Consider the following 17,449-nt stretch of genomic DNA (forward strand, 5'->3'; position numbering starts at 1 on the left):
GTCTGAGGTTTTCAGAGAGACCCACTAGACAATTGGTATATTGGCGAGCCTTGGAGTGCGGTAAGTTCGGCTTGTCGTCGATTAATGATTAGACATACAGCGCAGGAACACGAAATGCGGCTCGTTCTTCGAGAAATCATTAATTTCAGCCTTCTCGAGCACTGCAATGGTTAGTGTCGAATGAGAGCTAGAATTGGAAGGGGGATCGTGAGTGACATTAAACCCCGAGTGGGGCGGGAATCACAGAACGAAACTAGGCCCGACCAAGAGTCAACTGCATGAGCGCATGCAGCGCCTAAACCGGTAAAGTAGTGGAGCGCTGCGCTGACTGCGACCCGGATCGCCGAGTTCACCACAGCGGTTTGCCGAGGTCAAACGGAAGAACCCCGGCGGAAAAGATCTCAACTGACTCGTAACGAAGGCCTCCATACACTGACACGGCAAGCGCACCAGCTCAATTATCACACCACAGTATGATCAAACGAACCCGCTTACTCGCCTCTGAGAGCAGTGCCGTGGGAAAGATAACAAATTTGTGACCGACACGTTCTTCCTTTCTTATTTTTCTTTTTTACATGCTGCCGACCTCAAGTGAAGCGAGAGACACATGATTCCATCTCGACGTATACGGCTGGTTCCAAACACAACGCCCAACAAGTTCGCAACAAGTTGTGTTAAGTGCCGTGTTGTTCCAACGGATTCCACCAGGTACCGTCAGGTCTCTGCAGCCGACTCGGTCATCTTTCAGACGAGCCGCACGATATATCAGCGGCCGTGTCGCGCCATTTGTCTTGGGAAACTTATGTGCGTCAAAGTTAAAAACGCTTGGTTCGAGGTCGGGCTGGTGATAAAAAGGTGATGGAAAGTTGTTTGGTGTGCTGCTAGTACTACTGATCGCAAAATGGACCGGGTGACTTCTAGGAACTCGTGTTTTGCGCATCAGCAGTCCGAGCCGTCCGATGAAATGTCGGCAAGATGGTTACTCGCACTTGTGGAATATGCCTGAACTTGTTGGGAACTCGTTGGAAGATTTGTAAATATCCTTTGTTGATACCACCATTCGCACGACGAACCGGACGGCATAGCCCGAAACAACGAGTGGGTACTCACTCACACTGACTCCAATATGTTTCTTTCTATATACACTCAATCACATCTACTCACTTATCGGCAATCACTCACGCCTCCACACACCCTCTCGTTTTTATTCACACCTACCGGCACCCATGGACTAATGCTCATGTCCACTCACTCACCGACACGTTCATGATGAAGTCTACTCAAACTCCGGGTGAATGATTTTCGCCGACATTCGCGTTCACCGGCACTCACGTTCATTCCCACTCGCACTCAACCACACGTTTCGTCACTCACTCACGCTCCATCCAATGCCTTTTAAATCAATGTGGAACGAGCATGCGCACTCGTGAGTGAGTATGCCAACCTATGCCGAATGGTTTTCACGTATCCGTGCTTGGCGCTTTGCACCGATCAGCTGGGATATGATGTCCTGTCCATTGATAAATACAGCATAAGACAGACAGATAAGGATTCTTCTTCCTGTGCCTGCACCCGGGCGCTGCCTCCGAAACACGCACAGCTTCTGCGCGAGACAACAGACTGATCAACACATGCTTGAACTCCTGCGTTCTCACCTCAGACAGAACAATTTGCGGGCTAGTTCACAACCATCAACCTCGGAGGTGCCGGTATAAAATCTTTCAACTAAATTCTGGGGTTTCACGTGCTATAACCACCATCTCATTTTGGCTCCGGATCAAACTTACTACCCGGGGTTTTTTAACGTGCACCCAACGTGCAGTACACGAGCGTTCTTGCATTCGGTTCCCATCGGAATGCGGCTGCCGCGGTCGCAACCGAACCCTCGAGCTCAGCAGCGCAACGCAAGGTTCCGGTTTTAGTGTCCCGCCACCTCCGAAAGGTTCCAGCTGACCCATTGGTGCTAGAGCGTAGCTGCGCGCGCTGGTGTGTAACGTAAATGCCCCGACTGCGACACAATGCAAATATTACTCGAACACTGCTGACAGCTTCACCACTGCGGGAGGAAAGTATAGCAGCCACCAAATGGACGGCGTTCTTTCCGTCGTGATTCCGCGGGAGCAGGCAACACGAACCGAAGCACAAGGTGCATGACAAGCTCGCCTGCTTCCAACGAGACTTCGCTTGAGAAAGCGTTTGCTCTATACCTCGCAAGCCGCAGGATATCCGGCGCAAGTACCCGTATGCCTAGAAGTCCTCCGGTTCGTCGCACAAACAAGAGGTCCAACAAACGCTTCTATCAGGCTTTCCACAAGGTACTCACAAGTTCCGGCACTCCGAGCAGACAATCTCTAATGAATCTTATGACTTGACGCGCGTGTGTTTATCAATTAAAGACGGAGACACGTGGTGTTAATTGCAAACTATTGGTACTTGCTGTAACTTAGTGGAAAGTGGTTGCATGTGGTCGCTGGTGCAACCACTTTCCACTAAGTTACAGCAAGATAACATGCGGAATGTACATGTTTAAAGAGGAAAAGAACCGCGACTTCAGACGGGACGTAAGACGAAGAAGTGAACAGGAGGAGCGGTAATCAGTCTCTAATCAGGTTATTTTCCTCTTTAAAAGATGTCGGACCAACTGGCCCAAAGTTCCTCCCTCTTGAACCTGATTTCTCCTACACTGCGCTTTTTTTCTTACATTACTACCCGTCAAGCAGCAATTGTGGCTTCTGCGCTAGCCTCATTGCCGCTCGTCCTGTCCACTTCTTCGTCTGAAGTCCCGTCTGAAGTCGCAGTTCTTTTCCTCTTTAAACATGTCGGACTAACTGGCCCAAAGTTCCCCCCTCCGGAACCTGATTTCTCCTACACTGGGCTCTTTTTTACATTACTACCCGTCAAGTAGCAAATGTGGCTTCTGCCCTATAGCCTCATTACCACTCGTCCTGTCCACTTCTTCGTCTGAAGTCCCGTCTGAAGTCGCGGTTCTTTTCCTCTTTAAACATATCGGACCAACTGGCCCAAATTTACCCCCTCTTGAAGCGGAATGGGCAATCTGAAAACTTTTCGCGCATGCGCAACAACGGTATATCTTCCATCCAAAGGCGCTTATGGACGTTCCGTTATTTTTAAGAAACGGATTGAGTTCTCGTAAATTGACGCTAACGTGCTTGTTTTGTTTTTTTTAACCTTGAGATAGTATAAACAATTGGCGTCACTGTGGTGCCTGTCGGGAAGAGCGCGCGTTCTAGACCACGTTATCGCTACCTTGAGAAACGCAAGTTACTCAGCCTAACTCAGCTGGCCGAGAATCAGTGAAGTATGACCGATAGCGGGGATACTTTATTTTGTATTTATTTCAGAGTACCTTACAGATCCAGAATGTCATTGCGTAAAGAGCTAATAAAAAAAATTGTGACCTATCGAAGTCACGAATTATGCCATGCTTTTCAACCAGATTTTGCAGTTTGGCCACTGCACGGGAAAGGGCGCGCACTATTTTGTAAGAACTACGAGTAATTACTTGGTGCCAATTCAACAGCAAGTCCTACCCACAGTCAAGCAATATAAGTATCTCGGCGAATACATAAACGAAGGAAAGTCTAACTCAAGCACCCGCCGAGAGAATCTGAAAATAAAGGGGAAGCATAATGTTGCAATAATGAAACACAGAGCACTGTGGGGCTACAATAAGTAGGAGGTGGCGCGTGGAATTTGGAAAAGAGTAATGGTGCCAACGCTGACGCTCGCAAATGCCATTAAATGACATTCTATGCTTAAAATCGGATATCTTGTTGGGGTTGGAAGTTAACCAAAGATCGGTAGGCCCGTTAGCTTGGGGAGCCCACGGTAAAATCACAAATGAGGCAGTGCAGGGTGACATAGGTTGGGCCTCTTTTGAAATCAGAGGAGCACAGAGCAAAATTAGTTTTGAAGAAGTGTTGAAGCATCTGTACCTGAAAGTCGTGGACACAGAATGGACGAAGAAATCTAGAAAATTGGCAACCAAGTACAGGGTAATTGAAGCTGTAAACGGGACAACCAGGAGTCCTCAGAAAGAAAGTGAGAGAATCAGAGACAGTTAATCGGATGCAAAGAATGGAAACAAGAAAAACCGTGGAGACTTACAAGAGTGAGAAGAAAGAAATTATAAGGAAAAATCTGTACGATAACACAAACGGAAGTTCCTTGCTATTTGAGGCTCGAGTCGGTTGCCTAAGTACAAAACAATATTGGAGCAAATATTCATACTAGATGAGGCATGTGTATGCTGCAGCAAAAATCCGGAGACATCCTAATGTAATGCGAAGGGATTCACCCTGTGAGAACTGTAGATAAGCTACACCTACTAGAAGCGCTTCGGTTTAAAGAGGACGGAAGCGTGAACCGGTCAGCAGTCGAGATAAACAAGAGTCGTTTAGAGTATTAGTGGAAAAAAGCAAGGAAGAGACTGATACGGCCGCATCTAATACAGTCATACTTAGTGGTACAAGGGAGATATTGAAGGGGGGGAAAACGTTAAGGAAATGTATACAAAAGTTCTGGATAAAGGGCATGTATAGCATGCCTGATTAAATGAAGCAGGCTAGGTGACTATTTGTCACCGCCCCATTTCAAAGGGGATGCCGTTAAATGGTCATTATCATCAACGTTGTCTATGGTACCATGCGTCCCTTGTTTAAAGAGATTACTATACGATACGCCTCGATATGTCTGCCCTTCTTCGCGCTGCTTCGTTCGTGCTCAACATGATACATTTTTGCACGAATTAGTCTAACCATCGTGTCGCACTTGACTACAGCACTTCTACGAAATCGCTTAACCTGCAGGCGTGGTAGAGTCAAACAACAAACCATTCGCGGCTCTAACAACAACACAGTTTGGACCGCAGAAGCGCATAGAAGTCACGCTTCAACAAGGTACGCGGCTCGTACGCCGTTCCCACGCGAAATAAGCGAGAAATAAATACCCGCGATAACGTGATTAGAAAGAAAGGCTTACGCGGGGGTCAGAGGGAGAGTTAGTGAAAAGGCGCGAAACGTCCAGTTCACGCACGGCCACAAAATGCGTGATAACGGAAGCGAGTCTGCATTCTTCGACTGTTTGTCGTTTTTCTTTCACTTTACTTTCATTCCTACATTTCTACACCCCCTGCTCTCGCCCCTCCCCCTTTTTCCGTCTTTCCTTTTCTTTTTCTGTCTTTTAGCTACAGAGAATAGGAGACCGTTAGTGAAAGGGTAAACTGCGCATCACACGAGGCCACACAAAACGAGCAAATAAAGGGAAGCGCCTCTTGACACACTCCTTGCTCTCCTGCCGTGATCGTATCTTCCTTTCTTTCTTTCCTTTCAGTTCCAGCTTTCTCTCCTCTTTGCTTCGTCTTTATTCTTTTACTTTTCTTTAAGAGAGTGAGTTGGAGAGAGAGAAGGCGACGGATCACGTGAGACCCACACAAAAAACGAGCGATAACGGAAGCACCTCTTTGCACTCTCTCCTATCCCGTTGTGCTCCCTTCTTAATTTTTTTGTTATTTCGCATTTTTTTATTATTCTTTTCCGCGTTTATTTCATTCTCGCACTGCTCGCCTCCTTGTCGACCTGCTGCACGGCGCCGTAACAGCGGCAGCGTGCTCGGCGGACGAGGTGGAAGAAGACCGACACACACGCGCTCTGCATAGCGATGCCAACCGTGACTTCCGGTAGAGCGGGCGGCCGCCGTCGAAAGCGTAACCACAAGCAGGCGAGCAAGCACGCGAGCCAAGGGGGGCAGGGGGGACCACAGGAAGGGGGGGGGGGGTGCCGTTTCACATCGCCGGCGTGTTGCGTGTGTCGTGGCCAGCGATCGGTCCCGGCTGCGGACGATGTGACATGTTCCGCGTCGCGCACGTCGCGTCGACAGAGAACGTCGCCGCGAGGAATGCCGTCGTCGGAGCGACGTGGACGACAGAGACGCGAGCGTCGATTTCGGCGAAGTGACATTTTGATGACGCGGAAATCCCGCGCAGCTAACCGGACTCCGTGGCACGAGCTGCCTGCTTGGCTTTGTTATTCCGTGCATGTGCGGACGTTTTTTTTTCTGTTTCTTTCTTTTTGTCCCGTGCGTGTGTGCGTGTGGTGTGTGCGCGCGTGTGTGTGTGTATGTGTGTGTTTGCAGAGATACCGCAAACAGATACCGCGGTAGACATAAGCTCCCACTGAAGTGCGAATTACGTTCGCGTACAACCACTTATCGGGGTTCTTATCGGCAAATTAAGAGTCATACTGTCCCGCGGTGAAAACGTAGAGTGAAACTCTGCCAGCAGCGACCGGGACTGCACGAAACAACACGTCCGAACACGCGAATTCCCTCACTGCCACAGGCACCACTATTATGGGTATGTGAAACGGGATACACGCAGGTGAAATGGCTCCGATACGATGGACGACGTTCGGAAAGGCAAACTTTTGAAACGTCGGTCTTTTATTTTATTTTTTCCCGAGGGAAGCACCTCGTAGAAGCATGGATTTCCATTTCATCCGGGCTCATCGCCTTTTTATACAGAGCATACAAAGCGATGACAGGAATGTTTAAGCTTGGATTGATCGACAACGGCCGAACAAGAGAAACCTCAGCTTAGAGCCTGGGTAGTTTAGACAAGAAAAAACGTGTCGAAACGTTGGCTCTAGGCTGAGGCTTCCCGTGTTTGCGACAACTGTTAACTGTATACGTGGTGTGTACTAGCTGTCGACCTGCAGAGTTTCGAGTGCATACCTACAGAGTCAGATTCAATCCTGCATATGCAGGCTCTAACAATAGCAGCTGTCCTCTATATTCGGCTGTATAATCGAATACTGTCACTTCGTAATGACGGTGGAGAACAAAAACGCTGCCAAAAACGCGAGTTAAGAATTCATCATCATCATCATCATTATTATTATTATTATTATTATTATTATTATTATTATTATTATTATTATTATTATTATTATTATTATTATTATTATTCAAGCTTGCGCCTCGAAAGACCAACAATACTTGAATTAGAAACAATAGCGGGCGAGCCCAGTCTTTGAATCTAATCTCACGGGTCGAGCTCATGCGCTTTCTATACATGTCTCATGCCATCGTACATTCCAAATCAAACGATTTAGTGCGCGCATAGTTTAGATAATGTGGTCGGGGACCAATTTTGTGGGCCACGCCCACAGAGAAAAGACTGATTTTTTTCATGGCCTGCGTGTGCAACTTCCAACTGGGAAGGAACAACTAAATTTGCTCAAGCATTGTAGCGCATCACTATTTCTGATTATGCAGTCGACAAAGTTCCGGTATTCTCGCGTCACGCGCCTTCCGCGACCTTTTGTCCCCGACAGCAGAACACTATTCACAACGCGCTCTCAATCTGATCAGACATATGCTTCCTCGGCTATGGAATTGGCGATAACGTCAAAGAAAATTTGCATATAATTGTCGGCGCGCGTCGCGTCTATCGACAGCTCGATAACAGCGATAATCCAATTAAAGATAACCCCGGCAAAGCGTAGGACAGCGACCCCTGTCAATATCAACTCCTCCATTCGAATATATACTTCAATAGGAAAGAAGCATTCAACTCGTATTCGAATTTTTTTACTTCTCCCGCCGCCCACATCCTGAAGCGACGTGAAACTAAACAAACACGGAATCATCAATTCAGCCACCGCTAGGGCAACCGTAAGTGCTTGATGCGCAAGTGTGCGTTTTGTTAAAAGCCACATTCGGGCGATTACGCAATGGCCTGGAGTATAACAAAGGCGACCCCAAGTGCGACGCTGCGAGGTCCATGCCGAAGCGAAACCGCAAACTGAGGCGGCGCACACACACAAGCACGCGCACACACACAAGCGCCGCTGGGGCAATTATGCGGATGCGCGCGTTCCTGCCGGCGCCATTAATATTTATCAAAAGCTGCGCGAGCGGTGATCGAGTTTACCTCGGCGAGTCGGTAGTCCGCACAGCAGCGGATGTAAGCAAACACGAGCTCGCGGTATGCGGCCGCGATGTGCGCGGAAGATACGATCGTCGGCTCGGGGTGCGGTAGCATACGAACAGAGGTCGGGTGCTCTTTCTCCTTTTTTTTATTTTATCTACTTTGTTTCTTTAGAGGAGGCAGGTTGCCCGTAAGATATTGAATGGGGCGGTTAGGTGGCTCGGAAGACACCAATCACGCTGCCTCATTCCCTCACACGACGTCAGAAAAGAAAAGGGCATGGAGGGAGAGAGAGAACGTATTATCGATAGGCGCTCTCGCTCCGGGAGTAGCTTATGCTGCTCGAGATGTTTCTCACGCCCGACCGCTGGCGGGATACGCCGTGGTTACAGGGACGAGAGCTGCGCGTCGTTAAACGGAGGCAACGCACGGCGCTTCATCGCGCGGTTGCGTAATCGTGGGAAGAGACGGGGATCGTCGGCGGGACGGCTCGTGCGGTGGAGGAGATGCGAGGAAAGGGGGGCGCTGGGCAAAATGCCGGGCCATTTAACGGCAAATACCGTCATTTCCGCGATGCACTCGGCAGCAGTACGTAGGATGTCCGTTGTGGGTAAAATATACAATTCTTTTCTTATGTAGGTAGGTTCAAACTGGAGGTGTGCATAAGATGGAGAGGTTGGAATCGAGACACGTTCTGCTTAAAAAAAAAGAGAGAGATTGTGAGGTTTTACTTGCCAAAACTACGTTCTGATTATGAGGCATGCCGTAGTAGTGGACTCCGGAAATTTGGACGACCTGGAGGATCTTTATTGTGAACCTAAATCTAAGTACACGGGTGTTCTTGCATTTCGTCCCCATCGAAATACGGCCGCCGTGGCCGGGATTCGATCTCGCGACCTCGTGCTTGGCAGCCCAACACCCACTAGGCAATTACGGCGGGTCAGACGCATTCCGCTACTTGATTTCAGTTTTTATTTTCAGAAAATGCTATAAATAGTTATCATGTGCCAGTGTAATAATGAACACATGTTAGCCAGGCAATTATAAATAAATATACGCGCAATCTACGTTTGAGCACGTGTCCTAAACTTAATCGAAATGTCTTTCTCAGCAATGAATGCCCTCTTTTCCAGGCCAGATAAACAAAGGTCATGGTTCAAGTTCAAGGCTATAGATTAAACGTTGCAGAGTTCAGTTGGTGTTTAGCATGCCAGTTCTATTCCGTAAGGCATGTTTCTACACTGAAAAAATAGTAGTAATAATAAGGCATGTATACACCCCGCGGACTGTATTCCGGAAAACGCGGTACGTGAATCAAAACAACACGCAGCAGATAGGAACAAGCCAGGCACGAGTGTACCGCCGTCGTCGCTTCGACCTCGTGCGCGTCGTGGTCCACCTTCGGGCCAGACGGAACAAAGGTTTTGGCACAGGCAGGGCCAGCAGCGTCCATTGAAAGCATCTTGCTCGAGGAAGTGCTCCGTTATCGGCAGCGCAAGGGACGACTCTCCGCCAACGTTGTTTTCCGATCGCAGAAAAAGTGAACGCGTGCTGCCGGTCCCAGACAGCAGCGCACAATGGCAGAGCCTTCTTCCCCTTCTGCCTCGTCCTTTGTTTTCGCGTTACCAATTTACGACGGCAGAGTTGTGTATGGTTCTTGCCTTTTGAGTTGCATCTTCTCCACTGCTTTCTCTTCTGTTCTTCTTTTTTCGTACGAAGCCGCCTATACCAAGCCATGCTGTATATTCAAAAATTTTTACTTTCCAAGGTCAGCACTAGCTATGGCACCAGAAGAGTAGATTTTATTTAGTCAAGCTGTGGGATTCCTTGCCCTATAATATTAAAACTGCTGTTTCGGCGTCATCATTTGAACGTCCACTTCATGATTTCACGTGTAACACGTAGCATGGTTTCGTATTCAATATTTAATTTGCGAGATAATGTCAGCCTTGTTGTTTTGCGGCAATTAATTATTATTATTATTTTAAGAACGATTGTTGTAATTATTATCTGCACAAGTATGTCAAATGCTGGTACCTATACTCCAATAAATTTTTGTTACTTTTCTTCTTTTGTGGTTCAGTTGTACTGTTATTCTTTGTATTATACGAGGTCTCACTACAGTGTTCTAAAACTGGACCTCTTTAAGCACGTCATACGTATCCACTTATGTATATTCCGCTAAAATTGAACAAATATTCAACTTCACCTTAAACTAAGCAGTATTTTTTAAGAAACACATCATCATCTTTGCCACGTTAAGCTTCTCCACGTTTCGATTCGTTAATAATTCGGCCTCTCTCTACGATATGGAAAGGCGTATTGGACCCGTGATAGATTTCCGGGGCAAAAGTAATTTGCTTTAACTGTGAAGCTTTCTGCGAGATGCCCGTCTGGATTTCTCTTGTACTTCGTCCTACTATGAGTGGGTGCCAGTTATTCTATTTAAAGCTTGTAGAGTGTATAGCAGAGTGCTGTTGCACCCGTATACATACAAGTGTCATGCGAGGTGATAAAAGATAAAGCAATAAGGTAATAAACTCACCACTCTACGCACAGATTCTATGGTGAGGTCATGCTGAGGTCACGATGATGCAACACGGAATGTCACGTCCTTGCCGCTCTGCCGTTCCTGGGTTACATGTGGAGAACACAAACACAAGCACTCTATATTAGCACGACGTGGTGGGTTTGATTCGTGGCAATGGAGACCGAATTCCCGTGGCTGCGGAATGAAAACGTGTTCGTGCACTTGCATTTGGCCGTTCGTTAAAGAACCTCTGGTGGTCAAAATTAACCGAGACACACACATCGTGACCTGAAGTTAAGCCTTTGGACGTAAAGAAAGAAAAATAACATATAATTACGTGTCAAAGCATTTTGGCACAAAAAAAGACAGTTGTCACGACAGTAATTTGCTTTATTCGCGGTACCTTCGGCGGTAGCCTATGGTTAATTAGCTTTTTTTTAGAGCCCTAGGCACACTGGAGCAAAGAAAGACAAAAGGCGATGACAAGTTGCACCACACTCGGTACTGGGTGCAGTAGCATACGTGCATACTAAGTTATGAACATCTACAGTTATCGTCATACTCAATCCGAATATGCCTTAACGCAAACGGAAATGAAATTTCACTTTGGCTAAATTGGTAACATGTTAGTAGTACTTAGTATTGAAGCAACCTTGGCAAAGCTGCAAGGCTGGTAGCTGTGTAATTTTCTTTTAGCCGCCTTCTAATCGGGATTAAGCAGACGACGCGTGCAACTGCTGGCGAGCGGTTATGACGCAAGTCTCAGAACGTTGCCTCCGAGATAATTCAGCGCGCCGCAGACACCGCCTTATCTCGGAGGTCATGTCGAGGGGCCGCGCTCAGAGTCATGCTTCACTTCCGTCGCATTATACCGTCATGCGCCGGAAGTAATGCGCCAATGATGGCGGCGGTGCTTTTTTTTCTTTTTTTCACTTTCGGTGTCAAGAAAGGCTATGTCTGCAAGCTTTTCGTGACGCTCCCGCTCGTATTTCAAACGTCAAAGTTCACACAAAGGCTCCTCTATATCTATATTGTCTCAAACTAGGATCTTTGCACAGGCGGAAAATTTGTTGCAGTTGGCCTTAAGTGTATTTTCGCCTCTCTCTGACTTGGAATTCCTTGGGTGTGCAAGCTGAATGTATGTTCCTTGCAATGCATTTGATGTTTTCTGCGTAAAGCCCGTGTTTGTTAAAGTTAAGCCGCTAAGTATCCTTTCGCAGACCCGTAGACAGCTTAGGCACGTAAATGTTTTCCCCGTCGGCTGTTATTCCCGACTGGTGTATATTGCTCAAGAAATTTATTTTTTTAATACACACGTTAAATTCTGAATGTAATATCTCTATGTATACTTGAGGACAAACTTGCCACCGTCTTATGTTTGTTATCTTAAGAGACGCTCTTCTGAGCCTTAACATAGAGATGGGGACATTTACATCTTTAGAATTTCTATTTTGGCTTTTTTGTGCACATGTTGTTGACTGTTTGCTTAAGTGCGGCTCGGTTGCCCTAACCATTACTTGAATGTGTTACATCTTCGCTGCGATGCCTAATCTCATATGTGCTGTACTGCCAATTGTGTGTGATCGTTGGCATCACAAGCTTCGGTTATCGATCCAACAGTCTCCTAGCACACTGTGGTTTTTGGTGCGATGAAATAAAATGAAAATGAAATGAAAAATAAACATCGCAGATTAGGTTGATATATGTTAACGCTCCATCCTGAATTTCCACGCCAAATCGTGGAATCCGGAACGCATAACCCCCCCCCCCCCCCCCCCATTTTCTTTTCTATAAAGAATTGTTAAATTCGCTACAAAACTGGAAAATACAAGTAGCACATTATAATACGCGAGAGGGTCTTAAAGTCAAAGATTGCAGCGGGACCGTCAACAGAAAATATAAATAATAAAACATTAGAAGCAACATAACGAGTAATATAATAAAGATAACTGAACAACAAAATCAATCGAGATAGTAATGGGAATTCAGCAGCACAGTTGGTAATCTTGCAGGAACCTTACGCAACCATACGATTGTTTTTCGTTTTCCGCGAATCGTCAATCGGTCGCTCTCGTACGATCGGTATCGCAATAAAAGAAGACACACGAACATATTTTTTAGAGCGTTCAATTCCGCACTGAGCGGCGCCGTCCGTAGGTCGTCGTACCACGACCGCTCTTGAACGCTAACAGTGCTGGCATTCTGTTACAGCGCGGCCGTGTACTCATGCGTGCACTCCTCATGTACTACGTTCGCTTCTCAGGCGGCGACAGTGTGACCGCATGCGAGTGAGCATATATGGGCATGCGCAAGAGTATTTATTAGGGGGGAACAAACTATCTTGCCGCACCCCTCTCCCCTCCCCATCCACTATGATGGCGTGTTATCCAGACCGGGACTAAGCGAAAAGATAAGGAGCCATCATAAAATATAATATTTATTATTTATTCGATGATCGCTTATCACACTCGCACATTGTAATGTGGTACGCTGTTGCAATAAAAGTGCATTTTGTTTTCTTATAGCACAAACAAAGACACTTAAAAAAGTTGCACCTTCCTAGAACTGGAAAAAAGCTTCCACAGTAGTCGCACATTGTGCTTTTTTTTTTTCCAAGGCAGTGCGCATTAACATTTCAATATGCTAACAAACATAGATAGTTTAAGAAAGGCTCTAGCGCTTACACATCCCGTACTTACGTATTTCAAGCAAAAGCCTGCACTCTTTTGACCAAGGCTCAATGATCTAAGCAGGGCATTGCGCGCTGTCTACCATGCTACAATAGTATAGAGTGCGCAATGTCCTGCTCGACTAAAGGAAAATGCAACCATGAAATGCGCTCATATAGGATGTGATATACTAAGGACATCACAGTCAGCCTTCGCCTGCCTCGCCCCCACCCCTTCCCCTCCTCTCGGCGGGCCATGGGCAGCCCTCCGTGGTCCTCCCCCCTATGCGCACGCCTAGCGAACGAGTGCTGGCGAATGTGTGCGGACGTGAGTGCTAGTGAGTGCACGTGGGCGCGAAGGTGAGTGCCGGTGAGTCCAAGCGCGTGAAGGAGCACCGCCGAACGGGTGGCGTTGCACGCACGCCATTTCCGCCGGATCGCGCCGCTAGGTTCGCTGCAGGCCGGTGCTGCACGCAGGCGTTCACGTTTCGAAACGATCGCGGCGGTGCCGTCTCCTTCGGTGCGTACGGCTGCACGTAACTAATAGCTGAAAGATCCGCGGGTTACAACGCTTGGGCGGCGGCTAAGACGTGACCGGTGTGAGTTCTCGAAAACAGCGCTGGAACAAAAAGTAGCGTGGGCGCTCAAACGGTGCGGCGTCGGCGGAAAGAGCCGGAAGCGTATACAAACGGCTCCTTTTCCGGTGCTCGGCTTTTCCTTTTCCTTGGGTGGGCGATGAAACGAAAGAGGAAGAACCTTGAAAGGAGCAAGAGACATTAGTCCGCAGCGACCGGGAGACGTGCGCGCCATTGAAACCAAGCCAGCGTGCGACTCGAACAGCCGCTGTGAATTATCTTTTACTTTTGCCACCCACAAGCTCGAAGTGGTTCCGGCGGTGCTAGGAAAAGCTACGTCACGGCGACGATAAATCTGGTCAGGCGGATGGTCTCGTTCGGCAAGTGCAAAGCGATCGTGTTTCAAAGCGACCACCGCGTCCACGCGAAGAGGGTCGAACTATAGGAGCGCGGTCTCACCCTTGTAAAAATAGATTTCGAGCAGTGCGTCAATAGCCTTTAGGTTTCTTGTAAACAGCAATGACTTCTGGTTGACTAGTCTCTCAGGGCTATATAACGTCCTTAGACTGTCCATGCAAAAAGCTCGTTTACAAGCATATTTTTCCAGCCTCAATTACCTCAGAACGCATTTTTTGGACAAGGGGTATAAGCACTGATCGACAAAAACGGTAAGACGAGAAGTCCACGGCTTATCTCCAGACTATCTGCTCCGAGTAAAAACTTCTATAGGCTTTTTGTATAGACTGTCTAAATAAACTAGTGCAAGAGGACGAAGGCAGCGTCTTGTTAAATAACTAGTTTCTTATATTACGAGGAAAATAAACGCCAACCAAGTTATGTGTGGATGAGGTTGGAAAGGGAAAAATAAAATTTTCCATCGCCCTTGATTTCTCAGCACACATATACCCCATGCATAAGCCCCAAACATGAGAAGGCGCAGAGCAGCACCACCTGGGCGCACGCTCACTCATGCATACACCCGCGCACGCATGCACATATACACGCATGTACACAAGGACAACAATGTCAGTAATCATTTCAGCAACACAACTCCTTAGCAGACGGTTTCACTTCATGAAACTGCCCATTTGAAGGCATGAAAAGGCACTGCAGCTCAAGTGTAAATATTAAAACATTGTACTAATTGCTCCGGACACTCTCTTAATAACGACTGTAACCCGCCGCGGTTGCTTATTGGCTATGGTGTTGGGCTGTTAGGCACAAGGTTGCGGGATCGCATCCCGGCCGCGTCGGCCGCATTTCTATGGGGGCGAAATGCGAAAACACCCGTGTAGGTGCACGTTAAAGAACCCCAGGTGGTCCAAATTTCCGGAGTCCCCCACTACGGCGAGCCCCATAATCAGATCGTGGTTTTGGCACGTAAAACCCTATAATTTAAACAATTTAATTTTTAATAAGGACTGTACCTGCCAAAGAAGAAGAAAAAAGAAACACGATACTCTGCCTGCACATCCCAGTTCCTGCACGCATAATCGAAATCGTCAAATTATACGATCACCCCAAAAGAGACGAACTCGAACATCGTTGCGAAAAAAAAAAAAAGAAGAGTTCGTGGAGGTATGTATACCTTTGGTTACATTTTGTATCTGGATTTATTTGTCTTATATGACTGCTTTCTAAATCGAGTAATTCTCGCTTCATAAGATTTCACTTTATTCTTCGTTGACAGCCAAGTTTCTCTTTCTTTAGCCTTTCTTACTCCTGGGGTACCATTCTGGACTTTGTCAAATTCCGCCAGTGTTGTCAAATTCGCAATCTCATCAGCTCTGATTGGCCCAAGGGGTGCACGAGGGTGACGAGGGTGGCGATGTGGGCTTGTTGGTCGGTCATCATTGAAAGGTATATGTATAGCGCAACAAAACAAGGACACAAGAAGAAACGAAGACGAAGACAAGCGCTAACTATCAACAACAAAAATTTTACTTCCGGGATCGGTCATGCTTACACCCCCGAACAACCACGTGCACACTATGATAGCAACCATGAGGATGCACTTACGTACATGACGGCATGAAAACAATGTTTTGTTGCGCTATACAGATACCTTTCAATGATGGCCCAGGGGCTTCTACGGCATGCCTGATTGGCTCAAAACCTGATTGGCTCAAAATGCCGCCATTACACAGTTCGACAACGTCCGGAATAGAACCTCTAGCCGCAACAACCGTTAGGCACGTGCACCCGCGTTGAGAAACACAGCACAGCGACACGGCACGTATCCGAAGGCAGGCCGCTCGCAGAGATTACGTATATGGACAGCGCCTTCGAACGACTGCAACACAGCAGGCGGAAACGTACCGGCGCGAAGCGCCTATCATCCGCTTATTGATCAGCGCCCCACTCAATCCGCTTTTAACGCTACGAGCGTTGCGACTCGCCAACCCTCGTTCAAGCCAGACGAGTCAGACGGAAGCGAACGGGAAAAGGCGCTAAAGAAAGTCGCACGATATCGCGTGGTACGGCACTGAGCGGGGGGCTCCGCGTAATGCCGTTCGGGCTGCCGTAGTAGGGACCCGAACGAGAATGCGATGACGATCGCTCAATGCGTCTTTGTTTCACTCCCTCACTCTATCTCGCCACCCACCCCCCTCCTCCTCCTTCCTCACGAACACGCACCCTGCAGAATGGAACTATTTGTGAACGATTCTCTCGACGACAAAAGAAGACTCCTTGAGGCTCGATCCAGACCTGTTCGTTAGTAAACCAGACGCGACATACAGGGGAACCGTCGTGGCGCCCGCAATGCGGCGTCAACAGCCGTTATAGCACGTGGCGGACTGCCTAGCTAATGGGGGCCTGACTTATGCGACGACGAGCGCATGCTGAATACGCAGACGAACGCTTTCAATAGAAAAACGCAAGGGGGCGATACCGGGACGGTTAGGACATCCAGAGAAAGGACAAACGGGAATGACTGCTAAAAATGGCTGATGCGAGTCGAGAGACGGGACAAGTGGCTGCGCGAGAAGGCGAAATGAGGAAGAGAAGGTGACGAGTTAGAGCGTACGCGGTGATGAAGCCGCGCAAGGTTGCTAGTCAAAGAGGTTCGAGACAGCGACAATCTGTCTCTAAATCTGCCCCTGCGCGGTCGGACAAAAGTCGGCGGGCCGTCTCGCCAGAAGGACAATGCTAAAGGTACGCCTAAAAATACAAGTCCAAGAAGGCGAGCAGGATCACGAAATACGCGTACCGCATTTTTCGGTCTATAGTTGACGGACTGTACACGTGCTTTAATTTCGTTCGGTATGGTCTACATATCCACGGCATTCCTACGGTCATTGTGTAATATTTCACTGTCGTTTCTTACCACCGCATAGCATTTTTTTTTTCCGAAACCACCGCAAACACGTAAATGCGTGCTTGAGAAAGGCATGGCCGAACGTTGCACGTAAATTTCTCTTTCGCGCGCGTCAGGAGAAACAACTACAACAAAAGCGACGAAAATAGTTCCGCAATGAGCTACTACGGTCCACAATGACAGTTTTAGCATTTGTGGATTGGTCGAGAAAGATAGCACAGTTCTTTCTCAAGAGGTCTCCATGTAAGTGAAATTTGTCGCTTCCAATTAACATGTTAATTTCTTCTTAATTTTTTATTAGTAAGCTATATTCGCGGTTCATTTCTCTTCATCTTCTTTGTTCTCCGATTCCTTTTATGCAGCTCTCCTTTACCACACGTTGTTTAAACTCTCTTCAAATTATTTACTT

General features: G+C 47.5%; 1 long non-coding RNA gene across 1 annotated transcript in view; it reads right to left on the reverse strand.

The window, feature by feature from the left end:
- Positions 1–17,449, reverse strand: part of LOC129386944 (uncharacterized) — a 107,334-nt gene that overhangs the window by 52,038 nt on the left and 37,847 nt on the right. The window contains exon 2 of the long non-coding RNA XR_008614286.1: positions 10,494–10,580. This is a non-coding gene — a long non-coding RNA (uncharacterized lncRNA). The remainder of the gene's footprint in view (positions 1–10,493; positions 10,581–17,449) is intronic.

Source organism: Dermacentor andersoni, chromosome 11, assembly GCF_023375885.2.
Source record: "Dermacentor andersoni chromosome 11, qqDerAnde1_hic_scaffold, whole genome shotgun sequence".
Classification (NCBI taxonomy): domain Eukaryota; kingdom Metazoa; phylum Arthropoda; class Arachnida; order Ixodida; family Ixodidae; genus Dermacentor; species Dermacentor andersoni.